This window comes from Schistocerca serialis, chromosome 9 (genome assembly GCF_023864345.2).
Source record: "Schistocerca serialis cubense isolate TAMUIC-IGC-003099 chromosome 9, iqSchSeri2.2, whole genome shotgun sequence".
NCBI classification, from domain to species: domain Eukaryota; kingdom Metazoa; phylum Arthropoda; class Insecta; order Orthoptera; family Acrididae; genus Schistocerca; species Schistocerca serialis.
This window is the reverse complement of record NC_064646.1, coordinates 320151364-320178597: the sequence shown is the minus strand read 5'-3', so window position 1 is coordinate 320178597 and position 27234 is coordinate 320151364. Positions and strand designations below refer to the sequence as shown.

The following is a 27234-nucleotide window of genomic DNA, read 5'->3' as shown; positions in this document are numbered from 1 at the left end:
TACTCCTTTTGTTTTCATAGTGAAATATGAGATATTTAGTGTAACAATTCAAATGCTTCCTTCTTTACTTAAGGCCAAACTGGTTGACAGAGAGACTTCCTACCATATATTGAGAGATGAAATTAAGTATAGAATTTCGTGATAGAGGCAAAACTTACTGTTAAATCTTCAAATTTAACACATATATTTCGGACAACACAACAACACATATAAGTCACTGAGTAAGTGGACCTGTGAACAAGTTGGCATTCGATTAAACACTGAGTCTCAGTCTAGCGGCCGCTGCTCGGCTGGCCGCTTAGGTGGCGCAGCTGCTGCATGGCTGGCAGACAGCGCTGCACGTAGAGGACGTGCGTAATTGCGCGGTGGCACTTTGAATAATCGGCGAGTCACAACAGTTTTCCCCCCTTTGAAATGGTTGCACTGGTCTTGGTGGAGGTGTCCTGGAGATGGCTAACGTCCATAGGCGTTGTTTGACTCGCCGTAAAGTCTCGAGGAGGAGGCTTCCCGTACAGACGGAAGTGTCCCCGATGATAACGGGTCGAGATGACGGGAGACGTAGGGGTCGAATCTGCTGGGGCCCCATGCACCAATCTGCCCGTTGCGGCAAGTCCAGTTGATATGACAGGAGACATGGGCGATGTGTCGGCGTCTGTTGGAGGAGGAGGCGAGTAGATGTACTCTGACAGAGGATGGTCCTCTGGTTCCTGCATGGGCACGTCTCCTGGTGGCATCCGTTCTGGTGCTGGCATCGCGATGGCGGTGAGAGGGCTGCATTGTGAGTATTGAGAGATGCCAAGATCCCGAGCATCAGGTAGAGCCAAAGGTGGTGTGGCGGCATTCGGAACAGGCGTTGCTGGCACCCGAGGCCGAAGCTGGTCCGAATGACGCACTGCAACACCCATGTCCGTCTGGATTTCATACAGGCGTCGGCCACGGTGTCGTAAGATGCGGCCCGGGTTCCATTTTGGCCGCCTGCCATATCCCCGTACCCAGACGAGGTCATCGGCGGTGAACCGGCCAAGTGAAGGCACCCGCGGCCGTGAGGTGGGAAGGTGCAGAAGATGAAGTAGCGTGCGGGGCTGTCGGCCATGTAAGAGCTCAGCCGGGCTGTGATCGCCCATGGGGGTGAAACGGTAAGACGCCAGGAACTGGAGAAGCACATCATCAGCAGCAGAAGAAGTCAGAAGTTTCCGCATCTGAGCCTTAAATGTGCGGACCAGTCGTTCAGCCTCACTGTTGGATTGTGGATGGAACGGCGGGGCCGTGACATGCATAACGCTGTGACAAGCACAAAAATCCGCAAAGTCGGAAGAGGCAAATTGCGGACCATTATCAGTAACAAGAGTAAAGGGGAGGCCTTCCAAAGAAAAAATGCGGGCGAGAGCACTGGTGGTTGCCGCGGTGGTAGGTGACGTGCAACGGACAATGAAAGGAAAGTTAGAGTAGGCGTCAATTACGAGGAGCCAATAAGTACCTAAAAAGGGTCCCGCAAAGTCAGCATGAATGCGCTCCCATGGCTTCTCAGGCGAAGGCCACGGTGACAAAGATGACTTCGGGGCAACGGCCTGTGACGCACAAGGGCCGCAGGCAGCGACCATGTGTGCGATTTCAGAGTCGATGCCAGGCCAGTACACATGACGGCGCGCCAGAGATTTTGTGCGAGACACACCCCAGTGTCCCTGGTGAAGGAGGCGCAAGACCAAAGCACGCAAAGACGCAGGTACCACAACACGCGGCGAAGCATTGTCAGTGGAGAGGAGGATAACACCATCCCTAGCCGTGAGGCGGTAGCGCAAAGTGTAGTAGTTCCGCAACGGATCAGAAGTCTTAGCGGACGGGCGATCTGGCCAACCCTTCTGAATACAGCATAAAACCCGGGAGAGGGTAGGGTCAGAACCCGTAGCAGCCACCAGCCTGTCCCCAGTGATGGGGAACCCGTCCACAACCCGCTGCTCGGCAACATCCAGGTGGAAACACAAAAGTTCGTCCCTATCGAATGCCTGATCAGGACCCATGGGAAGGCGAGACAAAGCATCAGCATTCGCATGTTGAGCCGTTGGCCGGAAATGAATGTCATAATTGAAACGGGACAAGTAAAGAGCCCAACACTGGAGGCAGTGTGCAGCCTTGTCGGGAAGTGACGTTGATGGATGAAACAAGGAAACAAGTGGTTTGTGATCTGTAACAAGATGAAATTTTGAGCCACAGAGAAAAACACCAAACTTATGAAGAGCATAAATGATGGCCAAAGCTTCTTTCTCAATTTGAGAATACTTTTGTTGGGCATCCGTGAGCGTTTTGGAGGCATAAGCGATGGGTTGTTCCGAACCGTCAGAAAAACGGTGCGCAAGGACTGCACCAACCCCATATTGAGAGGCGTCTGTGGCAAGAACAAGATGTTGGCCCGGTCGATAAGTAGCCAGGCACGGGGCGTGTTTCAGCATAGTCTTTAATTTCCGGAAAGCCGCGTCACATGACGCGGACCAGTGAAAAGGCACGTTTTTATGCAACAGGCGATGCAACGGCTGAGCCACCGACGCCGCAGATGGTAAAAACTTGTGATAGTATTCTATTTCCCCCAAGAAGGCCTGCAGTTCCTTAACAGATGTAGGGCGAGGAAGGGCATCGATCGCAGCAACAGTGTGTTGAAGCAGATGAATACCATCCCGAGAGAGTTGAAACCCCAAGTACGTGATAGATGCCTGAAAAAATTGTGATTTCTGAAGATTACCATTAAGACCGGCAGTCTGTAAGACATTAAAAAGTGTGCGGAGATTTTGAAGATGTTCTTCAGTGGTGGAGCCAGTGACAACTATGTCGTCCATGTAATTGATACACCCCGGGACAGGGAGCAATAATTGTTCCAAGAATCGCTGAAAAAGAGCAGGGGCGCTAGCAACCCCGAATGGCAAGCGTTGGTATTGATAGAGGCCGAAAGGCGTGTTAAGGACCAGAAACTGCCGGGAAGCAGCGTCGAGAGGAAGTTGATGATAAGCTTCCGACAGGTCAATTTTAGAAAAATACTGTCCTCCAGCGAGTTTAGTGAACAGTTCTTCAGGACGGGGCATAGGGTAAGTGTCAATGAGGCATTGAGCATTTACAGTGGCTTTGAAATCGCCACAGAGACGAATATCACCATTGGGCTTAGCAACTACAATGACAGGAGAGGACCACTCACTGGAAGTGACAGGAAGCAAGACCCCTGAAGCAGTGAGACGATCCAACTCCCGTTTTACCCGATCACGAAGGGCCACAGGAATGAGCCGAGCCCGAAAAAACTTAGGCCAAGCAGTAGGTTTGAGCGTGATATGAGCTTCAAAGTCGTTTGCACGGCCTAACCCAGGAGAAAAAAGGGACGAAAATGTCGTCGACAAGGAATCCAGTTGAGCATAAGGAATAGCGTCAGAGACAATATTGACAGAGTCATCTATGGAGAACCCAAAAACGCGAAAGGCATCGAAACCAAAAAGATTTTCTGCGTTGCTCTGGTCGACCACAAATATGGGAACAGTGCGAACGACGGATTTGTAAGATACCTCAGCATTAAACTGTCCCAAGAGAGAAATCTTCTGTTTATTGTACGTCCGTAATTGCCGAGTGACAGGGGACAGGAGTGGAGAACCCAGCTGAAGATACGTCTGAGAATTAATTATAGTGGCAGCAGAACCGGTATCCACTTGCATGTGAACATCTCGACCAAGGATTTGGACAGTGAGGAATAACTTCCCTGAAAGGGAAGAAGTGCAATTTACAGACAACACAGAATCAGAATCAGCGTCATGTTCATGAATATCGTGTATGCGGTCGGATTTACAAACGGAAGACACATGACCTTTCTTTTTGCAATTGTGACACACAGCCCAACGTTGGAGACAATCCTCGCGTGAGTGTTTCATAAAACACCACGGACATGAAGGAAGTTGCCGGGGATTGTGCTGCAGTTTCATAGTGGGTTGTTTACGGCTAGGCCGAGGCCGCGCGTGGGAGCGTACTGCGGCCACGTAGGCCGGCGGGGCCACGCCGCACGCGTCGTCAACAGCGCACAGAGGTTGTATTTCCCCGACGTCACCCCACGCTTCTATTTGCGCCCCAGTGGCCCGAGAAATTTCAAAAGACTGCGCAATGGAGAGAACTTCATCTAGAGTCGGATTCGCCAACTGAAGGGCACGTTGCCGAACTTCTTTGTCGGGCACCGACCGGATAATAGCATCCCGTACCATGGAATCGGCATAGGATTCTTTGTGAACGTCAGTAACAAATTGACACTTTCGACTGAGGCCGTGAAGTTCAGCAGGCCCTAGCGCGATAGGACTGATTTGGTTGTTTTTGACAACGATAAAAGGCAACACGAGAGGCTACCACATGCGTTTGCTTTTGAAAATAGACAGACAGAAGGGAGCACATTTCAGCAAAGGACAAAGACGCAGGATCCTTCAAAGGAGCCAATTGCGACAACAACCGATACATTTGAGGTGAAATCCAGGAAAGGAACAGAGACTTACATGGTTGTTCGTCCGTGACATGAAATGCCGAGAAGTGCTGTCGAAGACATTTTTCATAATCAGACCAGTCTTCCACCGTCTCGTCGTAAGGTGGAAAAGGAGGTACAGCCAACGACGAGAAACGCCCCGCATTTTTGATGCCGCGACGAAATCTCGAATCGCCGCTGTTAGAAGCGTTTGCTGTTCAAGGAGATTTTGCAAGAGCTGCCACTCAAAAACTTGTGTTTTCCCCATAGGCCTGCTCTTTGTAGGCTTGCTGCAATATTTTCAATATTTGTGATGGAGTTTTGTCAGGAAGAATGCAAAATCTAATTTACGTGCACTGCTGCAACATGATATCCATGTTTGGTACAGTAAACACACCCATACACTTTCTCTACCTCCCTCCAACTGCATACCACCAGGTGACTGATTTGTATGGTATTACATCATTCAAGATCAGACCTGTCCAGTACTCAAGCATGGGCACATTAAAATGCAAAAAAATGATTCCAGTTATTTTTTGACACCCTGTCGTACATGCAGAAAATATATCCCTAAACAGAATAATAAATTTTGAAAGATACAATGTTAAATAGAAAAATATTGTTAAACAACATGCAGTAAAGTACAGAATGAAATATGTTAAAGATCAGAGTATCTTGTCATCAAAATACTACATAATAAGGAAAGTTAGTGAAAAATCATCTAATACAATTTAGAAAGATATACAGTGAAATACATAATACCATTTCTTCAAAATACTGGCATGACATAGTGTAAATTATAAAACCACATATATGAAAGTACAAAAAGACTTATGTCATGACTCAAGATTGGTACCTTTTTTTAATACTGAGAGTGGTGTTGGGATGTGGGTTCTTTCTTCAAAATTGATTTTTCAAAGTTGCTTAGGATGCGAGTGTTTTATGTTCAGTTGTAAACTCAAGGTATGTCTCTAAGATTATTCAGAGTTTGCACATTTCGAATATCTGAGAAATCGGTTTATGTTTAACCCTACCATGGACTTGGGGAATCAGTCTTTTCCTTAATAAACCACCTAGTTTATCATAAACTCAGAAACTAGTCTTTCCCTCAGTAAACCTCTTGCTTATCACAGACTCCATTGTGTAATAAACCACCTATCCTATCACAGACTTAGAGTATCAGTTCATTTTTTAAAATTTTAAACATATTTACATAGAAATCTTTAAGTATTTTCCCATCAGTCGTACTTTTAGTTAGTCCGTTTTCTTGTATGGAAATACATCCATAATTAAACAAAATGAATATAGCTAAATTAAATAGTTCGAAACTGAAAGGCAAAGTCTTTTCTCTCTCAAACATAAGTAGTGTTGATTCATATTTTTTGTGGAAAACAGTGGAGTATTAAATTTACAAATGAAATCTTACTCCTCACCAATCCTCAAAAAAAGTAATCCATCTGATAAGGTTTCCTTTCTCACATAAAGAGGCAGAATGCCAATAGCTTTGGCAGAGACTTTTCAGAGCAAATAAAGGTAATGTCAGTTTGTCCTCATGTTTAGCTGTGTAGTCTGTCTAATAACGACAACAGTGTCTTCCCAAAGACTTATCCATTTGTAAGCATAGTATAAGAAAAAGTTGTAAAATTAGGCTTGTTAACTGTTAAAACTTCACTTCCAGTCACTTCTTACTCTCACTTCATCTCATCACAAGCTAATGTAGAAAGCATAAGTTTTAGCATTTCATCCTACCTCTTCTCAACTTGATGTAATCAATGTGTACAGATGTGCAACAAAATCTCTTCAAATGTGGGTTTTTCAGTAATATCAAATGTCTGTGTCCTCAAAATATTTTCCAACATCTTCAAAGTTCCTATCATTGTATTAATATGTATGAATTTAACAATATAACTGTACATCAAAATATTCATTTTAAGTCACAAGGTTATTTATCAGTAGGCCTGAAGCATCTCTCTCTCTTTTTTTTTTTTTTTTTTTTTTTTTTTTTTTTTTTTTTTTTTTTTTTTTTTTTTTCCCACTCATCAAACATCAGTAACTCCAAGTGTAAAAATTTGTAGTGTCATAGTGTTGTAGCATAAATCATAGACACTCGAAGCGTGGTATTTTTGCAAGAAATATAAATGTATTCTCCCTAACCAATCTCTACATCTTCTCTTGAAGTCAACAATGTTGTTATGAGATCAGCAGTAAACTGTGTGATGTATTAATGTATTAAGGCATAAAATTCTTAAAAAGTATGTTCTCCTTCAACACACAGCATAAATATTGTCAAGGACAGTAATAAAATAAGTAAAGCATTTTCACCATCAACAGATGTTCCAAATAACCTGCCAGACACAAGGCACAATATATTCAGTAAGTTTCTTCAACAATCATGCAGTCAGAGTTATGTATAACCCAATCTCAAATGTTCTTGTAAAACTAACCTTACAACATACCATAATAATGTAAATCATAAATCAAGTAAATTACACTGACTGGCACAAAAATGGAGCACCCAATAAATGATGTGTAATCATTGTGTAATTATCTGTTTAATCAAAGTGAAACACTACAACCAATTTTTTGAGTCAGGGTATGTTATTGGCATTGCTTTGCAGGCAAACAATGAAGTGTTGATAGATTGATTGATTGTTGCACTAGCCCCAGTTATTTCCCGTGCAAACTGGGAAACACATCACTGAATGTGCACGAATAATGGTTTCCCGCTCTTGTAGTGCTTATTGCTGTTCACTGAATTGTTCCCCTTTCAATCGCACATGTTAATAGGATCTTTTTGTGATAGTCATAATCACCTTTCTGGAGTACACATGTCATTAAGCCCTGGACAAGCTGTGAAAGCTTTTCCTTTATTGAAAATGGCTACAGCATGCATTGTGTGGCCAAAGTGTTAAGAGCTACACCTTCTACTATTTCCACAACCGTATGTAGGTACAGGGAACTGGAGACTTTGCAAGGAGACTAGGTACAGGCCCGAGAAGAGCAACATTGGAAAGAAATGACTGCTTCTTATAACTTAGTCTTCTGCAACCTTCACACCACCACTATTGAAGCACAAAACTGACTCCACCAAGTTTGAGGGATCTCTTCGAAGAGACCTGAAGAAGACAATCTTCAGTCAAGAAGACCTGCTACAGGTCCGAAACTCACCAGTGTTGTTCACCAATGTGTCACAATTTGGCCTTTGGTTACCTGATGGAAGAGAGTGTCTCTGGAGAAGGCCATGGGAAAGGTATTCCACTTGCACAGTCTTATCCAGGACACCTTTTCAGGGTAGTATTGTGAAGGTGTAGGCAGGAATCAATACAGCTGCAAGCAGGGACTTGGTCTTTGTGGAGCATGGGAGCCTTACTGTACATTAGTATGTGGAGGAAATCCTTCTGGAGCATGTTGTGCCTCTCGCTCCATTTATTGGTGGTGATTTTACACTAATGTGTGGCAATGCACGCTCACATGTTGCAAGAATTGTGCACGAGTTCTTGGATGAAACAGGGATTCATGCTATTGGTTGGCTTGCTCGAAGCTCTGATTTGAATCCTATTGAGCACATTTGAAACTGGCTGAGGAAAAGAGCCTGTCAGCACTATCTGGACACCCTGCAGAACCTACGGAACGCCCTCCTAGAAGAATGGGGTATGATTCATCAACAGGACATTACCACATTAATCAGGAGCATACCTGAAAGATTGAATGCCAAGAGGTGGCAATACATGTTTTGAAGATGCGAACGTAGGTTTCTGAGATCATCTCCAAGGTCTGAGAAGTGAAGTGTGAAGCATATAACACCGAAACAGGCATGTATTATCTTTATGAGCTTAGTCAAAATTTCCTTGAAATGTGCATGTCTAACTTAAATTGTTACATTTGCTTATAATCATCTTTCTTTTTTCATTGTTGGACCATTACATGGACCACAACACAATATTTCATCATAAGATAGTGTATTACTATCATAAAAGTATCATCAGGGTGTATACGACCCAGGACAACCGGGAGATCCGGCAAAAACCCGGAAATTTTTTCATCTGGCAGAAAATCGGGAAAAACCCGGGAATTTCTTAGAATTCCGGGAATTTTTGTTGTTGTTTTAGTTTTCAGTTAAACTTTTGTGATTTTGACTGGTAAGAACCAACACACTATGAAGGATATTACCGTATCCCACTTCTGCAGAATAATACTGCAGCAACAAAAAATGAACGAGAGAAAGAAAAAATGAAAATAAAACTTAAGTCGCAAAGGAAATGCACCATATACAACAAGAAAACACAGTACTCATACAAGCATCTGCCAACAGCAAAGGGTGTCAAAGGCTTTAGGAAGACTGTGCAATACTTCCTAACAACAAATTGCCTCCGATGAGCATAACGTGACAGCTGTTTACATTAGATTCGTTTGAGCAGTTGCGTGTGGGCTCTTGAGCATGCGCAGCTGAGTCGCGTATGGGTAGTACCTTCTCCTGCTTCTGGCTACGGATGTGTGGCTGGGCGCCACAATCTAATATTGCCCTGGTTCGGAAATATCGAAGATCCGGTGCTGAAGCACAGAGCAGTCTGAGTTGAAGTGGGGAGGTGGGTAGTCTACATGTGACCTGTGCTTACGTTTAGTGGTTTTGCTGTTTCCTCTTCATTCATTGCTCTCACATTAAATGAAAACAAAACGGATTTCTGTGGCCAGGAGCTATCAAGTGAATTAAAATATGTTCGCATAATTACAGAAGGCAAAAATATGTTATTAGTTTCAGATTTTATTTTATTTCCACCTTTCTGACAGTCAAGCATTAATCGCCTTGCAGAAAAATGAAGTTATTTTTGTCAGTTTGCTAAAGAGCTTTGGCTTTTATTAATCTTTTCCACTGAGGCAGTCAATTTATTTGAAACAAAGTGTTTAATTTCACACTGCTGGCTACTTTCAGCTATTCGCTGCATTTCAGGTGCACGTTTTCCATCTTCCAACTTGTATGGCATTGTGCCATAATAAAGAACAAACATGAGATAATACAGTACGGGCATTCAAGAAAATTTAGATCCGAATCTGGACATGTGAATGTGCACTTTAAGCCAAATTATGCGTTTTTGGATGTCTCATTTCTTTTAAGACATAATGAAACATCTATTAATGTTTTACATGTACGAACATACGGGCTTCCTGCGTCATCGTAGCTGCGCGTGTGCAGTGACGCCTGTTATCTGGCGCTCTCTGGCAACTGCTGAAATGAACCAATTTCTAACAGGTCACGGGAAAATATTGCAAATGGTGATTTGAAAAGCATTGCTTTCCAAGTAAATTTCCTTTTACGCAAGATGAACTATGTGCGAGAAAGTACGATGAATTTCTTAAATCACAGAGCATTTGACTCTCATTTAAAAATCAACTCTTTGAGGACGACCACCTAGAAGAATTTCAAGCCCAGAAGATCAGACATTTATGTTGCTATTAAAAATTTTACTGGCACATTTGTGTGATTTATCTTAAAGTGTAACATGAGTGTGTAGCGCGGCCACGGGAGTAGGGATGCAAAATACCTACTTTTCGATATTTGTTTGGTCTCGTTTATAACAGGTTTTATTTTTTATTAATAACTGAGCAAAAAAGACATAAATATCAGTTAACCGTAGCAACAGTGCTATTTTTTTTGTTTTTTTGTTTTTCAGTAAACATATTTTAAAAAAAACGAGTATTTTTTCGTAAATTTTCCATTACCTTGAAATATTGCATGTTATAGAAAATGAGAAATGCTGTCATTGCGATTTTAATAACAATGCCGACAGAAACGAGCATCGGTACAGCATTGCTGAGACAATAGTGTACCTGTTACCACGTGGCGTGGTCTGTTGGGTGGTACGCGTGTACAAGGCGAGTGCAAGACTTACTCCATATGGTCATATGGTAGTTTCAAGCTGCCTTCGACGGACCTCAGTTGTATTACAGAATGACTCCATACCTAGTCTGGAAGTATTTTATGAAGTGTCGTACCACTGAAGTACAGTGCTCCATTTCCTTTAAAAGATTAAGAACGGGAGGAAGCACAACAAATTTGCGACGTCATACAAGGAGAAAACTTATGACTTAACAGTTTATTTGTAGTTTACAATAAAAATTAGAAGTAGTTAATCTATTGCCTTTGTCTACGTAATATGCCTTTATCTGCTTGTAACCTCTGAAAATGGACAAATGAACACGAAAAAGAATAGAGTTCTTCAAACTCAGTTTTCACCCTTTAGCACTGACTATTCCTAATACCCAAATAGCGTTATGATCCTCGATTACAAAATTGTATTTGAGCAGAAGTTCAAAACATTAGAATCGATAGGAGAATACTGGAGATATTTTGTAGTATTCAGCCACTTACCACTTTTTAGAGAAAAGCACCGAACGGTGTAAGTTTTCTATTTATTTGCCAATTTAATTTAATATTTTGATTCTATATATCTTGAAACTGTGAGAGCCAAAAATTTTCAATTTTTGTTCAGTTTGTCAGCGGCGTACGAAAGCAAAGAGGACTGCTAAGAGTGGATGAAAGCGACAGATAGGGCTTCTGAATAGAGGTAAAGGAAGTTCGCATTTTGCGTACTAAAATTGCCTTAATTGGTCGAAGTAGAAGACAGAAGAGATTATCCCTTCAGGTATTGAAATTCCCTATGCAAAGCACCATCCGAAGTGTAAGGAATTAGTTCTAAACAACAGTGTTTGAAACAAGACACTGCAGGGAAGTAAAAATTCAGCAACTGGCAAGTCTGAGAAAAGAAGGTTGAAACCACTGTTACGTAGAGGTAATAATTTGGGTGAAGGTCACCGTTAATGCAGGCTCAGACATGGTAATTGGATGTCTCTATAGGCCCCCTGGCTCAGCAGCTGTTGTGGCTGAGCACCTGAAGGCTAATTTGGATAATATTTCGAGCAGATTTCCCCACCATGTTATAGTTCTGGGTGGAGATTTTAATTTTCCGGATATAGACTGGGAGACTCAAACGTTCATAACGGGTGGCAGGGACAAAGAATCGAGTGAAATTTTTTAAGTGCTTTATATGAAAACTACCTTGAGCTGTTAAACAGAGAACCGACTTGTGGCAATAACATATTAGACCTTCTGGTGACAAACAGACCCAAACTATTTGAAACAGTTAACGCAGAACAGGGAATCGGCGATCATAAAGTGGTTACTGCATCGATGATTTCAGCCATAAATATAAATATTAAAAAAGGTAGGAAGATTTTTCTGTTTAGCAAAAGTGACAAAAAGCAGAGTACAGAGTACCTGACGGCTCAACACAAAAGTTTTGCCTCAAGTACAGATAGTGTTGAGGATCAGTGGACAAAGTTCAAAACCATCGTACAATATGTGTTAGATGAGTATGTGCCAAGCAAGATCATAAGAGTTGGAAAAGAGCCACCGTGGTACAACAACCGAGTTAGGAAACTGCAGCGGAAGCAAAGGGAACTTCACAGCAAACATAAACATAGCCAAAGCCTTGCAGACAAACAAAAATTATGCGAAGCGAAATGTAGTGTGAGGAGGGCTATGCGAGAGGCGTTCAATGAATTCGAAAGTAAAGTTCTATGTACTGACTTGGCAGAAAATCCTAAGAAATTTTGGTCTTATGTCAAAGCGATAGGTGGATCAAAACAAAATGTCCAGACACTCTTTGACCAAAATGGTACTGAAACAGAGGATGACAGACTAAAGGCCGAAATACTAAATGTCTTTCTCCAAAGCTGTTTCACAGAGGAAGACTGCACTGTAGTTCCTTCTCTAGATTGTCGCACAGATGACAAAATGGTAGATATCGAAATAATAGACCTATATCTCTAACATCGATCAATTGTAGAATTTTGGAACACGTATTATGTTAGAGTATAATGACTTTTCTGGAGACTGGAAATCCACTCTGTAGCAATCAGCATGGGTTTCGAAAAAGACGGTCGTGTGTGATACCCAGCTCGTGCTATTCGTCTACGAGACTCAGAGAGCCATAGACACGGGTTCACAGGTAGATGCCATGTTTCTTGACTTCCGCAAGGCGTTCGATACAGTTCCCCACAGTCGTTTAATGAACAAAGTAAGAGCTTATGGACTATCAGACCAATTGTGTGATTGGATTGAAGAGTTCCTAGATAACAGAACGCAGCATGTCATTCTCAATGGAGAGAAGTCTTCCGAAGTAAGAGTGATTTCAGGTGTGCCGCAGGAGAGTGTCATAGGACCGTTGCTATTCACAATATACATAAATGACCTTGTGGATGCCATCGGAAGTTCACTGAGGCTTTTTGCAGATGCTGCTGTGGTGTATCGAGAGGTTGTAACAATGGATAATTGTACTGAAATGCAGAAGGATCTGCAGCGAATTGACGAACGGTGCAGGGAATGGCAATTGAATCTCAATGTAGACGAGTGTAATGTGCTGCGAATACATAGAAAGATAGTTCCCTTATCATTTAGCTACAAAATAGCAGGTCAGCAACTGGAAGCAGTTAATTCCATAAATTATCTGGGAGTACACATTAGGAGTGATTTAAAATGGAATGATCATATAAAGGTGATTGTCGGTAAAGCAGATGCCAGACAGAGATTCATTGGAAGAATCCTAAGGAAATGCAATCCGAAAACAAAGGAAGTAGGTTACAGTACGCTTGTACGCCCACTGATTGAATACTGCTCAACAGTGTGGGATCCGTACCAGATAGGGTTGATAAAAGAGATAGAGAAGATCCAACGGAGAGCAGCGCGCTTCATTACAGGATCATTTAGTAATCACGAAAGCGTTACAGAGATGATAGATAAACTCCAGTGGAAGACTCTGCAGGAGAGACGCTCAGTAGCTCGGTATGGGCTTTTGTTAAAGTTTCGAGAACATACCTTCACTGAAGAGTCAAGCAATATATTGCTCCCTCCTACGTATATCTCGCAAAGGGACCATGAGGATAAAATTAGAGAGATTAGAGCCCACACAGAAGCATACCGACAATCCTTCTTTCCACGAACAATACGAGACTGGAATAGAAGGGAGAACCGATAGAGGTACTCAGGGTACCCTCCGCCACACACCGTCAGGTGGATTGCGGAGTATGGATGTAGATGTAGATGTAGAAAAAGGTTAACATTATATGTAGAAGCTTAGCTTCTCTTGCAGCTTATTAATCTTAAGAGACCAATATTATATGTGAAAGCTTTGTATTTCTTGTAGCAACACTATGTATATTTGTTTAAACCATTAACATTTCTTGAAACTTCCTGGCAGATTAAAACTGTGTGCCGGACCGAGACTCCCAATTCCGGACCTTTGCCTTTTGCGGGCAAGTGCTCTACCGACTGAGCTACCCAAGCACGACTCACGCCCCGTCCTCACAGATCTAATTCTGCCAGTACCTCGTCTCCTACCTTCCAAACTTTACAGAAGCTCTCCTGCGAACCTTGCAGAACTAGCACTCCTGAAAGAAAGGATATTGCGGAGACATGGCTTAGCCACAGCCTGGGGGTTGTTTCTAGAATGAAATTTTTCACTCTACAGCGGAGTGTGCGCTGATATGAAACTTCCTGGCAGATTAAAACTGTGTGCCAGACCGAGACTCCAACTCGGGACCTTTGCCTTTCACGGGCAAGTGCTCTACCGACTGAGCTACCCAAGCACAACTCATGCCCCATCCTCCATGGAGGATGGGGCGTGAGTTGTGCTTGGGTAGCTCAGTCGGTAGAGCACTTGCCCGCAAAAGGCAAAGGTCCCGAGTTCGAGTCTCGGTCCGGCATACAGTTTTAATCTGCCAGGAAGTTTCATATCAGCGTGCACTCCGCTGTAGAGTGAAAATTTCATTCTATTAACTTTTCTTATTTGTGTGTTCGCGCTACTTAAGTGATCTTGCTATTGGCTGACTACATCACGCGTCCTATGTTGTCATCAGCTGGTGAAATCACATGACATGAGCGTTACAAAAGCGTGCCGCAATCTGGATTTGAATGCTTCAGAAAGTAACATGCAGTGTTTGGTGGAATTCGAACTTATACCCTTGTAACACGAAAATATGCAACGTACATGCTGCTGCACATCAAAGATCTAGCCAAAACGTTTTTTTCCCCCGCTGAGTTTCGTTTTCTAAAGTGCCTGGAAATGCTACGTCAGTGTATAAAACCATAAACATTCAAAGGATTGATAGGTTTTACAGTGCTGAGGAAAATTATACTGTCACTTAACACGGAAAAAGTGTATTTTCACCTGGGAGAAAGTGTATTTTCAACTGGGAAATCCGGGAATTTTTTTTCCTTGTCCATGTATACATCCTGATCATAAATTGAAATAAATTTCAGTTTTTGTAAAAAATTGTAGCTTTTTGTGCCAGTCAGTGATCCCATAACTGAACCATCATGACATCAGAGGATATATATAATCAAATATAGCTAAAGTGTGGTAAGGGTGTCTAAAGTGACATGTAAATGAGGTTCGTAGACATACAGTAAACAACTGAAAATGTAGTAAAGGTGTTTGTGTGACATCTATATAGCTATGTAAGAAAATGCCATATGGTTGGACCCCTGTGCATGCCATGTACATGACACACAAAGAATGTACACCCCACTGAGGTAGAATGAAACTCATCTTAAAAATTTCTTCTATTGTCGCAACACAAATGAATAAAGTAAAAACAAAGTGGATATCAGTGTTCACATTAATTGGTAAATTTGTAAAACTTTAGTTGAGTCACACTTCCAGACTCGAACAGTTTTCTTCATTTGGAGTAGGTGAGCCTGTATGCATTAGGATGAATATTTCCCACAACCTCAAAGGGGCCAATGTGTATGTCAAAGAATTTTTTGAATTCTTTGTTTATGAGTTTAGATTTTGCACACCTCTTTGTTAAGACTAAGCCGCCAACATTAATTTGGGGTCTTTTACCCTACCACCATGTACTTGTTTTATTTTGTTGCTATGTTGCTTTATAGTTTCCCTAACAGCGTCCTCCCCCCTCTGCTGCTGAGATGCATTTGCACAATGGAAATACTATTAACTCATTGATCAGATATGCACGTTGTTTGTCATACATTATTTCTTGGGATGAGAATCCTGTAGTGGTATGTTGCAGACTGTTTAGGACATATGAAAAGTTTTCAGTGTATTCTAACCTGTTGGTATGGTCCTCCTACAATAGATCCTGCACAGGCGACCTATTTCCTGCATGTATCATTCGGTTGGATTACAGGCTGGGGATTACACTGAGGTGAGAACATCTTTAATGTTGTGTTCTCTTGTAAATGACTTCCAAGTTTTGGATGTGGATTGGCTTCCACTACCTGAAAGTAAGTCTTTCAGTGTACTGACTGTACGAAAGTAGTCTTGTGTTATTTTTTGAATAATTTTCTTGCTGGTTGCTTTCTTTATTGGGTACATTTTAATGAACTTCGAGAATAGGTCCACCATTAGAAAAATGTAGCAATAACCCCCCCCCCCCTCACCCCCCCCCCCCCACCCCCCCACCCCCGCCCCGCCAACCCTCCTCTTTGCTTTGGTTAATTGCCCTAGAAGTCAATGCCCATGACATCCATCTGCTTATGAGGCGTTACTCTGTAAGTGGCTCCTGTTGATATAATTATCAACTTTGGCACATTGGCACCTGTCGCAGAATTAAGGCACTTTGTTACTCCGTGGGCAATATTATGAAAATGGACACAGTCCTGTATTTTTTGAGCACACGTTATTATCCCACAGTGACCAAAACTGGTATGAGTGTAAAGTATTAAGGTGTATGTGTATTCTTCAGTCCAGCAAACCTTCCACCTATCCCTGTCGCGGCTGTACATGTAAAAAAGAATCTCCTCGAAAACCTGGTACTGTTGTTGTACTTTTCCATGTCCCTTTTTCCCCAGACAACTTTTTACCAATATTCATTTGTCATCACAGTTCTGATTATGTCTGAGTTGACTGCAAATTCTTCTAATATTCTTTTCTTGAATATAGCTTAAGGCTTTATGGTCTGTACATATCTCTGCTTGGTGAGCTTATAAGTAATTTCTAAATTTTTGATATTCCCATACTGTAGCTAGTAGATAGTGTCGGAAGTTCCATGCGGCTTTTCGCGGATGATGCTGTAGTATACAGAGAAGTTGCAGCATTAGAAAATTGTAGCGAAATGCAGGAAGATCTGCAGCGGATAGGCACTTGGTGCAGGGAGTGGCAACTGTCCCTTAACATAGACAAATGTAATGTATTGCGAATACATAGAAAGAAGGATCCTTTATTGTATGATTATATGATAGCGGAACAAACACTGGTAGCAGTTACTTCTGTAAAATATCTGGGAGTATGCGTGCGGAACGATTTGAAGTGGAATGATCATATAAAATTAATTGTTGGTAAGGCGGGTACCAGGTTGAGATTCATTGGGAGAGTGCTTAGAAAATGTAGTCCATCAACAAAGGAGGTGGCTTACAAAACACTCGTTCGACCTATACTTGAGTATTGCTCATCAGTGTGGGATCCGTACCAGATCGGTTTGACGGAGGAGATAGAGAAGATCCAAAGAAGAGCGGCGCGTTTTGTCACAGGGTTATTTGGTAACCGTAATAGCGTTACGGAGATGTTTAATAAACTCAAGTGGCAGACTCTGCAAGAGAGGCGCTCTGCATCGCGATGTAGCTTGCTCGCCAGGTTTCGAGAGGGTGCGTTTCTAGATGAGGTATCGAATATATTGCTTCCCCCTACTTATACCTCCCGAGGAGATCACGAATGTAAAATTAGAGAGATTAGAGCGCGCACGGAGGCTTTCAGACAGTCGTTCTTCCCGCGAACGATACGCGACTGGAACAGGAAAGGGAAGTAATGACAGTGGCACGTAAAGTGCCCTCCGCCACACACCGTTGGGTGGCTTGCGGAGTATAAATGTAGATGTAGATGTAGCTAAAAGTTTTTCTTGGAACACTTGGACCCTGTATCCAAAATCACTGCTGTTAGTTGTAAGGCAAAAAGGGATGGATAAGTTTGGTCTGTGTAATATCTCACTGTTAACTAACTATGCATTGATGTCGTCAGATGCAGATTGGCATTCATCATCCCATTCCCAGACATTATTTTTTTAAGCAAATTGTTGAGATATGGTGCATTTAATGGTTATGTTTCCACATATTTGCAAAATAACTCTACTAAACCAAAAAATGAGTTAAGTTACTTCTTAGTCTTAGGAGGAGGGAAATCAGAAATTGTTTGCACGTTAAGTGATAGTATGTCCCTTAAACTTAAGCTGTTTGAGAGCAAATTTACATTTAGATAGCTTCAATGTCATTCTGCCCTCTCATTTTGTCACAAATTTCCCACAAAGTTTCTGTATGTTATTTCCAAGTCTTGGTTGAGGCTAAAATGTGATCTACATATAGTCAGATTTCTAGTATTTCTTTTCCCAGTACATTATCTAACCTCCTGCTCCTGCCACTGACAAATTTAAGCCAAGGGCACTATACAATATTGGTCCCTCTTCCCATTGAAGAGAAAGGCAGTAGATTTTCTGGATTCATCTTCCTATTTAATCTGATGGAACCCAGATGTCAAGTCGAGGCAAGTCATGTATTTTACATTGTCAGACTTGTTAAGAATAATCAGTCTCACGTTCTAAAAATTTCTTTGTGAAATGCGTGTGTCATCTCATTACATACAGAATTTCAGAACATATGTTTGATGTACAGTAGAAATGTCAAGGTTACAATTCACTTATATGAAATTCTGTTACACTGACTATATTACTTTGTGAAGAACTTACTTATTTAAAATTTGTCAAACTTGCAATATTTACATCCACTGTAACTATCATAAATTTTTATTCCATTTTAGGGATACAGCTCAAAATATCACTTTGTCCTTCATGAAAGCTTCCAAGAAATAGTACCTGGTGTCAATATGAATGACACTGGCTAAAATTTCCATTGCAAATCCAAGGCTGTTTAATTTATTTGCTAGAGATTCTGTTCATGAATTCCAACTCAAATTTGCACCTTAAGTTTATTCCTAGGAATCTGACTGAATCAAATTCTTCTCGTTTTTGATTATTGTGAGTAATACAGATTTCTTAAATTTTTTTTTGTTTTGTTTCAAGCCATATAGACTGAACCATGTTTCCATGTTTCTTGATGTATTCATGACACTCTGTGGTATATTGTCAGAATTTTGATTTTCAATTAGGGCAGAAGTATCATCTACAAACAAGGTCAAATGAGTATTTATATTGAGAGGCAAGTCATTTGCATAGAGCAGGAGTAAAGTTAGTCCAAGGATTGAGCCTTGAGGAATGCCTTGTGACACAGTTTCCACTATGAGAAGTAATCTGCTCCATTTGCACATTCTGCAAATGGGCTCTTATTAAACTTTGACAAAACACAGTATATACAGTTCCACACAGTAAATGGAATGACACCATTAATAAATATAGACTTCGATCAGAAATCTGTAGCTAAGGTAGAATATTCAAAATTTCTAGGTGTATGCATTGATGAGGGGTTGAACTGGAAAAAACACACTGAGGATCTGCTGAAACGTTTGAGTTCAGCTACTTATGCTATTAGGGTAATTGCAAATTTTGGCGATATACATCTCAGTAAATTAGCTTACCACTCCTATTTTCATTCTCTGCTTTTGTCTTGCATCATATTCTGGGGTAATTCCTCATTGAGTAAAAGAGTATTCATTGCACAAAAGCGTGCAATCAGAATAATTGCTGGAGCTCATCCAAGGTCATCCTGCAGATACTTATTTAAAGAGCTAGAGATCTTAGCCTCACAATATATATAGTCACTTATGAAATTTGTTATTAACAATTCGAACGAATTCAAAAGTAAAAGCAGTGTACATGGCTACAACACTAGGAGAAAGGATGATCTTCACAACTCAAGATTAAATATAACTTTGCCTCAGAAGGGGATAAATTATGCTGCCACAAAAGTCTTTGGTCACTTACCTAATAGCATCAAAAGTCTGACAGATAGGCATATAGCATTTAAAATGAAATTAAAAGAATTTCTTAATGGCAACTCCTTCTACTCATTAGATGAATTTTTGGCTATAGTAAGTGGATAATTTCCCCAACACCCCCCCCCCCCCCAAAAAAAAAAAAAAAAAAAAAAAAAAGGTCATAATATTTTGTGTAATGTAATATCTTGTATAGACACCTTTTATTAACCTGACACATTCCACATCATTACGAAGTGCCGTATTCATGATCTATGGAACAAGTACTAATCTAATCTAATCTAATTTGATGTGATTATTACCCTTTGTTTCCTCTCCTTGAGATATGATTCAAACCACTTCAAAGCAGTATCCCTGATCCATACCTGTTGAGTTTGAAAAGCGACATGACATGGTTTACAGAATCAAATGCTTTTGTTAGATCACAGAACATTCCTGCAATTTTAGCTTTCCTATCTATGAAGTAATTTTTTCAATAACTTATTTATCTTATGTGTTTTTCCCTTGTTGGAAGCCAAATTGGTTATTTGGAATGATATCATGCTGTGTGATGAAGCTTTGTACCTGTAAAGCAGAAATTTTTTCAGTTATATTTGATGTGACTGGGAGTGTAGAAATGGGGCAGTAATTTCTCATATCATCTTTTGAACCTGTTTTCAACAATGGTGTGTATTTCAAGAGATCAGGGAAGTAACCCTCCTCAAATGATTTGTTTATTATGAGAGAGAGAAAGGGGATGAGCTGTTGTGTTGTGAAATTTTTTAATCACTTTGATGGGTATATCTTCCTAACTGCAAGAGTCTTTGTCTTTTAAGGAGAGTATGACATTTTCAACAAATTTTGTTGAGACTGTGCTGATTTTTTAAGACATTCACTGATATTGCCTTTTGATCCAAAACTATTTACTTCCTGCTGATAATTTACTACATCTAAATCATATTGTGCTATATCTCATTTAAGCACTCAGATATTTGATCTGGATTTACAACAGATTTTTCCTTAGGTTTGATTTTTGAAATGTCTTGTTTGTGATTTTTGACACCTAATTCAGACTTAACTACAGACGATACTGCCTTTGATTTATTTTTTTCCCCTAGAATGAATGTATTATTTGTTATTTGGTTTGGAGCTTTTACAACCTTTTTAAAAATATTTTTATAGTCCCTAACATATTTTCAAAATCAGAATCTTTGTTGTACTTCAGCTGATAGTGTAGCTTTCTTTTCCTCTCACTGGAAAGTTTTATTCCTGGTGTGATCCATTTTATTTTACTTGATGTTTTATTGCAATGTGGTCTTGGTGGGAAATTTTCATTAATCACTTCAAGAAAAATGTTTAAGAATGTACTAAAATTTAAATTTGTTGAATCACCATCCTCCTCAAGAGACCACTTAACTTCACTTAGTTTCTCAAAGAATATTTCAATATTTGTTTTATTGAAACTTCTTTTAACATAAGTTTTTCTCGCATTATTTTTATCAGTTTTTGGCACTGAGACAAACAAGGCTGAGTGATCAGAAAGTCATAAGTCTAGATAGAGAGAATGTATATACATTTTGAAATTAGTAATTTGTTACATTGTTATCAGTGCATGTTGCTGAGTGTGATTCTTTGTCATTTGCAGTGTTTATATTAAAACCAGCTGTTATTACAACCCTTTTCCTCTTTTCTTTCTTTATCTAGCAAGCACTGGGATTTAGAGAGGAATGGAATGACTAACGCTCTTTCTGGAGTTCTATGAACTGAAATGACTTAACATGTTAAGGTCATTAAGCTCTACCCAACAGCTTTCGAATATACTATCTTCATTTAAGCAATTTAAATCTGTTTTCACTTCATAGTTTATAGAAGAATCCAGGAGCATGCAGCAATCTCCGTGAGATTTTTCTCCCTGTGATTGCTGCTTGCAACATTGAAATTTTCAATTTTATTTAAAATATTTATTGTATTAGGGCGAAGCCAGGGTGTATACGACCTGGGACAACCGGGAGACCCAGGAAAAATCAGGGAATTTTTTCATCCGGGAGAAAACCAGGAAAAACCCGGGAATTTTCATTGTTTTAGTTTTCAGTTAAATTTTTGTAATTTTGACTTGTAGGAACCAATACTCTTAATAAAGGATATTACTGTATCCTGCTTCTGCAGAATAATAGTGCAGCAATAAAACATGAACCAGAGAAAAAGCAAAAATAAAACTTAAATTGCAAAGGAAATGCGCCATATACAACAACAAAACAGTGCTGATACAAGCGGCTGCCAACACCAAAATGTATCAAATGCTTCATGCTTCATAACAACAAACTGCTGCCGATGAGTCACAACTGTTTACGTTAGATTCGTTCAAGCAGCTGCAAGCAAGTTCATGCGCATGCGCAGTTGAGTCGTGTGTGAGTAGTACCTTCTCCTGCTTCTGCTACAGAAAGGTGGCTGTTAGCTGTATAAGCAGTAGCAGTAAGCAGCCAGATGCTACCCGGAAAAATTTTACTGGCGTGCCCCAGGGTATGTGACCCGGGTGGCAATTTCAAGGGATGTGGGAGGGGTTGAGGTGCCAAATTCATATTCTTTGAGGAAAAGAAAACATGCTTCACAAAGCACCTAGCACACAGCACATGTTGATCTATCGATTATTCATATAATTTTGAAATGCATCCCTGTTGGTTTTTGAACATTTTTTTAACACATTCTAAGTTGATTTCCAAATGAATCATAAGTTGATTTTTGAATGTGTGCATAGTGTAATGTGATGTCACTGGTCTGAGAATTATCATCACATCTAGAAATAAACTTTCCTGTAGACAAAAGGGGATGGTGCTATGCGAGCTGAGTGGAATAAAGCCGAACGGGTGAATGCCAATTGCTGTTTATGTGGTTGACTGGATTTGCGAATGATCAGCATTGATATAGTTACTAGCAAAATCCATAGATTCAGACTACCGGAGTGGAAATAAATGACTAACAGGAATAACAGGTAAATAGATTACGTATTATCTTCTCAGTGTATCCAAGAGAAATGAAATTTTGACAATTTTTGAACAGATTGGTACACTAGTAAGGGCAAGTTGTTCAGTCCCAGTCTAGCAGCCACTTAAGTTCTATTCTGGGAGTAGCGTTGGAAAACTCCTTGTACGAACACGTAATAACGCCTAACCAGAGAATAAACATGGGTATAACTAAACCAGTGATTGAGGCAGGGTTAGTGAAATTAACTGGAGAATAAGTTTTGAGGCAGGGTTAGTGAAATTAACTGGAGAATAAGTTTTGACACTAGCAGAAAGAGTTACAGAATTAGTGATGACAAGATTGTACGTTAGAACGAGGAAGGAGAAAAAATGGGGACATCACACAAATTAGGGAAGAATCCGATGATTCCAAATTTATATAAAAATTTCGTACCACTGCTTTTTGATCTCATGTTTAAGAACCTGGAGCGTATGAATGAAATGTGAAACTATTTCCTAACATAAAGCCACTATCTAGTATTGCCCTGGTTTGGAAATACTGTAGATCCAGGGCTGATGCACAAAGTAGTCAGAGTTGTAGTGGGCAGGTGGGTAGTCTCCACGTGACCCGTGTTTATGTTTAGTGAATTTGCTGTTTCCTCTTTGTTTATTGCTCATGTCAAATGAAAACAAAACGGATTTCTGTGGCTGGGAGCTATCAAGTGAATTAAAATACATTCACATAATTATGGAAGGCTGAAATACCTTACTAGTGTCAGATTTTATTTCCACTTTTTTAACAGTCTAGCATTAATCGCTTTGCAGAACAATGAAGTTATTTTGGCCTGTTTGCTAAAGAAATTTGGCTTTTATTAATTTTTCCCACTGAGGGAGTAAATTTATTTGAAACAAAGTGTTTAATTCTACACTATTGGCTAGTTTAACCTGTTCGCTGAATTTCAAGTGCACGTTATCATCTTCTAGCACGTATGGCACTATGCCTTAATAAAGAACCAAACATGAGATGATACAGTACTGGTACTCCAAGAAAATATACATCTGAATCTGGACATACGAATGTGCACTTTGGGCGAATTATGCATTTTAGTATGGTTCACGAAATTCCGATGCTCTTGGAGTATCCACTGTTTTCTTTTCTTTTTTTATGACAAGATCTTTTAATGTTTTGCACATACGAACATACAGGCTTCGTGCATAATCGTAGATGCGCAAGCCTGGTAATGCCTGTTATCTGGTGCTCCATGGCAACTGCTGAAATGAACCTATTTGTAACAGATCGCAAGAAAACATTGTGAATATTTGTTTGAAAAGCATTACTTTCAAAGTAAGTTTCCTTTTACGCAAGATGAACTATGTACGAGAATGTTCGATGAATTTCTCAGATCACAGTGTTTAACTCTCATTTAAAAATCAACTATTTGTGGACGACCATTTAGAAGAATTTCGAGCCCAAAAGATCAGACATTTGTTGTTATTAAAAATTTTACTGGCACATTTGTATGATGTATGTGAAAGCTCAGCTTCTCTTGCAGCTTATTAATCTTAGAGACCAATATTATATGTGAAAGCTTTTTTTTTCTTGTAGCAACCCCATTTATATTAATTGAAGCCATTAACTTTCCCTATTTTTGTGTTAGCGCTACTTAAGTGATGTTGCTATTGGCTGACACGATCGCTTATACTACAATCTGAATATCAGCTGGCGAGATCGTGACACATGAGCTGTGTCTGGCTTGCAAAAGCACAACGTAATCTCGATTTCAATGCTTCGGAAAATAAGATGCGGTGTTTGGTGGAATATGAATTTATGCTTTCATAATACGAAAATATGCAGTGTACATGTTGCTGCACATCAAAGATCTTCCAAAAACATTTTTCCCTAAACTGCTGGGAAATTCTACGCTGGTGTATAAAACCATAACCATTCAAAGGATTGATAAGTTTTACAGTTCCGAGGAAAAGTATACTGTCACTTAATGGAAAAGTGTATTTTCACCTGGGAGAAAGTGTATTTTTATTGGGAAATCCGGGATAAACCCGAGAATTTTTTTTCTTGTCCACGTATACACCCTAAACAAATAATTTTTTTGTTTTTATGTTTTGAGAAAATAATTTGTAAGTCATAAAGCTTGTGACTTAGGCTCTGGCAAATTTCAAATTTAAGCCATTTATCTTCCAGTACCTCAAATAAGAATTTTTGTTTGTTTTGATGGTATTAAGCATACATTTTCCATTTTCGTAAACATTGTTTAGCAGTTTTCTTTTCAGCTAACAGGGATTTTTCTTTTACATTCCCTCCAGTAAATATAAGTTTCCCTTAGTTTTAATGATTTTACAAAAATGTATGCCCACTTCAGCCTCTGATACCACAACCAGCAGGCCGTTGTACTGGCTGCAACTGCTGTCTATTATTTTCCATTTTTTTCATTTTTTGGAGCTCTCTATCTACCTCTTTTCTTTTGTAAATGGCAATACTGTAGGGCTTTATAAAGAAGTGGTCATGGAGTTCTAATCTCAAGGTGCATTTATTATCTTTCACCCTTCCAGGTCTTTCCCTGAAAGCTTCACAACTTTCACATAAAATGCCTCAAGTTCTGTCTTCTGTACTTAATGCTTTTGCCTCCTCTTCTTTGCTCTTAAGTAGTTCACTATAAGATTTGGTATCAAAAGGATCATTAATGCACTCTCCCTCTTCCTCATAATATCCTGAAACCCAAACTACTTCTTAGTCCCCAGATCTGGAAATTCCAGTCTTTGGGTCAATAAACATAACCCATTTATCATTACATGCAAATTGAACTTGGCTTTTTTTATCCATGCTATGCCTAATATTAGATACTCATTCAGGTCTTCCACCGCTAGGCATCCTTGCATGAACTCTATCTCATTAATTTTAAAGCGCAGAAGAACATGTTTTGTAATTAGTTTAACCCCAGTTACAGGGAATTCAGTAAAATTGATACCTCCTTTAATTTTATCTCTCAACTTTCCAGACATCCCATAAGTTGGGCTCTCAGTATCTGCAGGCAGTTCCCTTTCATTGTTTACCTGTATTTTACTTCTCATATAATAAGTCATCCTCAATCTCCCTGAAACACACATCTTTCACATTTTCAACAGGGATATTAATTTCATGAGGTTGTAAACTTTCAACTATGATATTGCAGTTGTGTTCAACATTTGTTTTATAGTTAGCTTTACCTTCTGGTCTAAAATCCTTTCAAATAACATGCACTATCCATTTTTCCTCATTACCTTTTTGTCCGCTCCCGGTAGCTGAGTGGTCAGCATGACAGAATGTCAATCCTAAGGGCCCGGGTTTGATTCCTGGCTGAGTCGGAGATTTTCTCTGCTCAGGGACTGGGTGTTGTGTTGTCCTAATCATCATCATTTCATCTCCATCGACGCGCAGGTTGCCGAAGTGGTGTCAACTCAAAAGACCTGCACCACGCGAACGGTCTACCCGACGGGAGGCCCTAGCCACACAACATTATTATTACCTTTTTAAATTTATCAAAATACTCTGTAGTAAGCTTCTTTAATCTATTCTTAAGCAATTCCTCTCTTTTAACTTTGGACATTTGGACACTCACTGTCATCACCTGGAATGATTGGATTAACATGTATTCCCTCTTTGTCTCTCCATCATCATTAAGATCAATAATGGTATTCCCATTATCATTCATATTGCCACTTTGTATTTATGCATAAATTACCCCATCTAATTCTTCATATAGCAAATCATCATCATCATCATCATCATCATCATCACCACCACCATCATCATCAACTCTTTACAACTTCAAATCACTGCCATCTTTATACGCCTCTCAAGTATCACTAAAAACATCATTGATATCATAAATTTTACCTCCCCCCCCCCCTGAAGTGCATGACTTACCTTTTCATCACTGTTTATATCAGCCAACACTAATTCATAAATAGGACCGTTTTGGCAAAACTTGCTTTATGCAAAAAATTTTACAGGAGAGACATTTATCTAATTAAGATGCGAGTTGTGAGGGAAATTTTTTTTACAATTAACAAATTTCGTACAGTTCTGAATATGTTTTAAGGTAGGCTTTGCATATACATAAAATTTTTGATAGTTCATCAGCTTCTGGGAGTAGGACAACGGTTTTCTTTTCCAAAACTCACTTTATGCTCAAACTTGATCAGTGATACCTGAATATTATGGTAAATGCTCTTTTTTACATTAAAGTTTTAAAATAATACTTCTTTTTTTCTCTTATACGCAACTTCAAGGGCTCTTTATCCTCATAAATTGTCCATAAACTGTCGACTAATCATAAAATCTGTGGTAAATGCCACAACTGTTGTTTTGAGGAAATCACAAAAAACTTCCAGAAAGCATTCTTTTTTGATAGCCTTATTTTTTTTATAGTCTAAACAAATGAAGACAGTTAATCTACAAACATTTTTTAAAGTAAAGTTACTGTAAAACATTTAACAACAACAACAAAAAATGTTGATGGAACAAAACAAGAACAGGGCCATGTGCCAACTTCATTAACATAAAAACTGGGCTAAGAAAGACAGTCAGACCTGCAGAAGTGCTGTGTTCTTAAAAATTTTATTTCAAAATAAATGCATTTCACAAAGTTTAAAAAGTTACATTTTGTTTTAATTTACCACTATTTTATAAACAAAATATTACAGTGTTACAGTCCGTAAACAGCTGCTGTGTTTACTCAATCAGATTTTGGTAAAACTGTTTGTTTTCTTGTTTGAGATGAAGTATCATCCTTTTTAAGCCCTCCTCCTTCCCAGTTTTCAATCTGGCTGTTAGTTCAAGCTGGGGTAGATCTAAGCTTTTTATGGTTTCCAT

The 27234-nt window shown here is 39.7% G+C and overlaps 1 protein-coding gene and 1 non-coding gene across 2 annotated transcripts in view; both read left to right on the top strand.

The window, feature by feature from the left end:
• The window catches only part of LOC126419344 (uncharacterized), an 85213-nt gene that overhangs the window by 45333 nt on the left and 12646 nt on the right, over positions 1-27234 (top strand). The gene's annotated exons all lie outside the window — the stretch shown is intronic.
• Trnal-caa (transfer RNA leucine (anticodon CAA)) lies at positions 14157-14231 on the top strand. The gene has a single exon. It is a non-coding gene; the product is annotated as a tRNA-Leu (tRNA).